Below are 3,907 nucleotides of genomic sequence, written 5' to 3' on the forward strand. Positions count from 1 at the left end.
ATTATTAATGATAATATCATAAATATATTATAATAGTTTTATTTATATCTTGATCTGCATTTGAAAGAAATTAAAGAAATTTGCGATTTTAATGATATTTGAATAAAATGTATATTTTTTTTATAAAAGTTAATTTTTTAATTAAAAAACCTACTGTTGGATAAAATACCGTTTGGATAAAAACTCGATTATTTGGTTGAAAAATTAATTATTTTCTTGAAAATGTAACTATTTTGTAAAAAAGTCCTCTTTTCTATCAAAAGTTCAACTACTTTGTTAAAAAAATTTTATTTTTTATTTGAAGGTTCATATCTTTCGTTGAAAATTAAACTATTCTGATAAAAATATGTTTTATGTGTTGTTGAAAATACATTTTTGAAACTGACAATTAATCTATACCATTTTTTGTTAAAAATTGACCCTTTTCAGTTAAAAATTTAACTATTTGTTTAAAAAATTGATCTTTTTTAGTTAAAAGTTCAACTTTTTGGTCGAAAAATGATGTATTTTGTTGAAAATTCGTCTTTGTAGAAATTAAATTGTTTTATGGAAAATTTATAATTTTTGGTTAAAAATTAAATTTTTCAGTTGAAGTATCAACTGTAAATATTTTTTGCAAAGTTGCAAAGGAAAATCGTTTTTTTTTTTTTACAATTTTTTTATAGGTTCGAAATAGAAAGCCTTGAATTGTTAAAATTGTATTGAGCTAAATTTCAACTTTGAACGCTGCAATTTTAATTTAAAAAAGATTCAAAATTAATTTAAAACTTGAAATTATTTCAAATAATTTGAAACACGATGTAGATTTCTGCAGATTTTGAAAAAAACTAAGCTTTTTGAGAATTGTAAAAGACTTTAAAAGAATAACAAAAATTGATGTCATTTCTAAGAAAATTAAAAAATGATTTTGTATTTCGAAAAATTAATTTCAAGTGAATACTTGAAAAGATTATGAAAATTAAAAAAAAAAAAGAATGAGAATGATTTTAACGCAATGTTTTATTTTGCAGTTTTTTTAATTTTCGAATTTTCAAAAAATTTGTTAAATTTTCATGGGAAAAGGTGAATTTTCGACCAAGAAGATTAATGTAATATATTAAAAAATAACGATTTTCCAACTTAACCTATATACACGATTAATTTTTAATCAATCCTAGAATGGTTACATTTTCAGATAAAGCAAAATAATTTTTAACAGAAAAAATGAATTTTCAACAAATTTGTTAAATTGTAAACCAATAAGATGAATTTTCGACCAAGAAAACGATGATCTACAAAAAGACAAATTTTAAACAAGATACATGAATTTTCAACGAAATGATTTAATTTTAAAGTCAAAAAGATGAATTATCTAAAAAAGTTGAATTTTTTAAGCGAAAAATGTGAGTTATCAATCAAAGAGTTCAATTTTTAACCAAATAGTTAAATTTTCAATCATAATTATAAAATATTGTTAAAAAAAAAAGTATTTTTTTTACAAAGTAGTTCAGCTCTTAGTGAAATAATTGACTTTTAAATCGAAGAAGATGTACAGTTGATATTTTAACCAAACAATTGTATTTTTAACAAAAAATGATAGATTTTCAACCAAAAAGATTAAATTTCTACCAAACAAGGTCAATTTCCAACAAAATACATGAACTTTCAGCGAAATTATTTAATTAAAAGTCAAAAAGAGTATTATCTACAAAAAAGCTGAATTTATAACCTAAAAATAAGATTTTTCAAACCAAAATGTTAGTTGACGACCAAATAGTTTAACTTTCTATTAAATTGTTGACTTTTAACGCCGAAAAGATGCATTTTTTACAAAAGAGTAAAATTTTTAACAAAATATTTAATTTAAAGGCAAATAGTTAAATTTTCAACTATAATTATGAATCCTTATAAAGAAAAAATTAATTTTTTTACTAAGTAGTTCAACTTTAAGTGAATAATCGAATTTTCCACCCAAATATTACGATTTTAATTTTTAATAATATAGTTGCATTTACAGTAAAACAATAGACTTTGCAACCAAAAAATATTTACAGTTGCTACTTCAACCGAAAAATTTAATTTTTAACCAAAAATTATAAATTTTCCATAAAACAATTTAATTTCTACAAAGAGAGACGAGTTTTCAACAAAATACATGATTTTTCGACCAAGAAGTTAAACTTTTAACTAAAACAGATCAATTTTTTAACCAATTAGTTAAATTTTTAGCTGAAAAGGGTCAATTTTTAACAAAAAATGGTATAGATTAATTGTCAGTTTCAAAAATATATTTTCAACAACGCATAAAACATATTTTTATCAGAATAGTTAAATTTTCAATGAAAGATATGAACCTTCAAATAAAAAATAAAAAAAATTTTAACAAAGTAGTTGAACTTTTGATAGAAAAGCGGACATTTTTTCTACAAAATAGTTACATTTTCAACAAAATAATTAATTTTCAACCAAATAATTGAGTTTTTATCCAAATGAGATAATTTCCAAACCTAAAATACAACAATATAACATAATTAGAATATTATCATTAATAATATATGTGTATGTGTGTGTGCGTGTGTATATATACAATAGTATCAACATACATACAATTCATTTGTTATTATACTTGAAATAACGTAACCTCAAAATATGCGCATATAAAGAGGAGCGCGAAGTATTCAAATCATGAAAATCACCAATTTCTTGAATTTCTTTGAAATGCAGATCAAAAGAGAAAAAGAAGACTTTTATAATATGATATAATATAATATAATTATAATATTAACATCAATAATATATAATCAATATTAATAATCAATATAATCAACAATATATAATATATAATTTATAATATATAATGTTGTGCGCGCAACCCAGTCATTTATTTTATATAGTCTCCTACCAGCCCTATGCATTGCCTGTGTATTTGTATGCAGTAGTTGTTATTTTAGCATCTTCTTGACATAGAAGGGGAATTTAAAACAATTAAAACTGGGATTCAGGAGAAAGGAGTTTAAAAAAATCCTTGTTTCAAATCAAAATTCGTCACAATTAAAAATCTCTTTCTTCCGAAGTTTAAAAAAAGAGAGTGCTTCAAGTAGTTTTTAGAGTAGAAGTATTCTTTCGAAAAGGAAATATTTCTAAATTACAATATAAAATTTTTAAACATTTTTCGTTAAGAATTTACCTTTTTTTAGAAATTTCAACTGCTTGTGGTTAGAAGCTGAACTCTTCTGTTAAAAATTAATTTTGTTGGAAGATTTATCATTTTAATTGAAAATTGATCTGTTTTTAAAAATGTAACTACTTTGTCGAAAATGAATCTTTTATCTAAAAATTTAATATTCCTGTAGAAAATGTAACTATTTCGGGTGAAAAAATGACCTTTTCTAGTTCCAGATTCAACAATTTGGATGTAAATTTGTTTTTTTAAATTAAAAATTTATTTCGTGAAAAATTGAAGATTCGTCATTTTAATTTAAAATTCATTTTTTGGTTGAACATTAATTTTTTGACAGCGAATTTAATTGTTCAATTTTTAGTTGAAGAATGGTCTTTTTAGTTTAAAATTTGGCTTTTGCCACCGTTTAATTTATTTGGGATCGTTTGGCACAAGAAAAAAATGAAACTTATTCTCCGAATTGCTGTAATAGACAGACGTACAACCCGGAGCTACACATTTTAATCCCATGATTTTGCACTAGCAATTAGAACAAACTCTCAACACAATAAATCATATACTAGGCTACAAGTTCTTATAATTTAAACTGTCAATTTTATACATTTTTCTCAACGAAATCACTTTCAATAGGAAATTTACTGTTTTTGCCAATACAAAACAATGCAAAAAACAGGCTTACCTCTGGATGACCATGGAGGGCGCTAAATGTCAAAACCCTCTTTCAATTTGCCTCAAGCCATCTCGTAT

General features: G+C 23.1%; 1 protein-coding gene across 2 annotated transcripts in view; it reads left to right on the top strand.

Annotated features, from left to right (window-relative positions):
* LOC117168916 (methyltransferase-like protein 17, mitochondrial) overlaps positions 1 to 3,907 on the top strand; it is a 25,914-nt gene that overhangs the window by 6,149 nt on the left and 15,858 nt on the right. The gene's annotated exons all lie outside the window — the stretch shown is intronic.

The sequence above is a fragment of the Belonocnema kinseyi genome, chromosome 3, assembly GCF_010883055.1.
Source record: "Belonocnema kinseyi isolate 2016_QV_RU_SX_M_011 chromosome 3, B_treatae_v1, whole genome shotgun sequence".
In the NCBI taxonomy this organism is placed as follows: Eukaryota; Metazoa; Arthropoda; class Insecta; order Hymenoptera; family Cynipidae; genus Belonocnema; species Belonocnema kinseyi.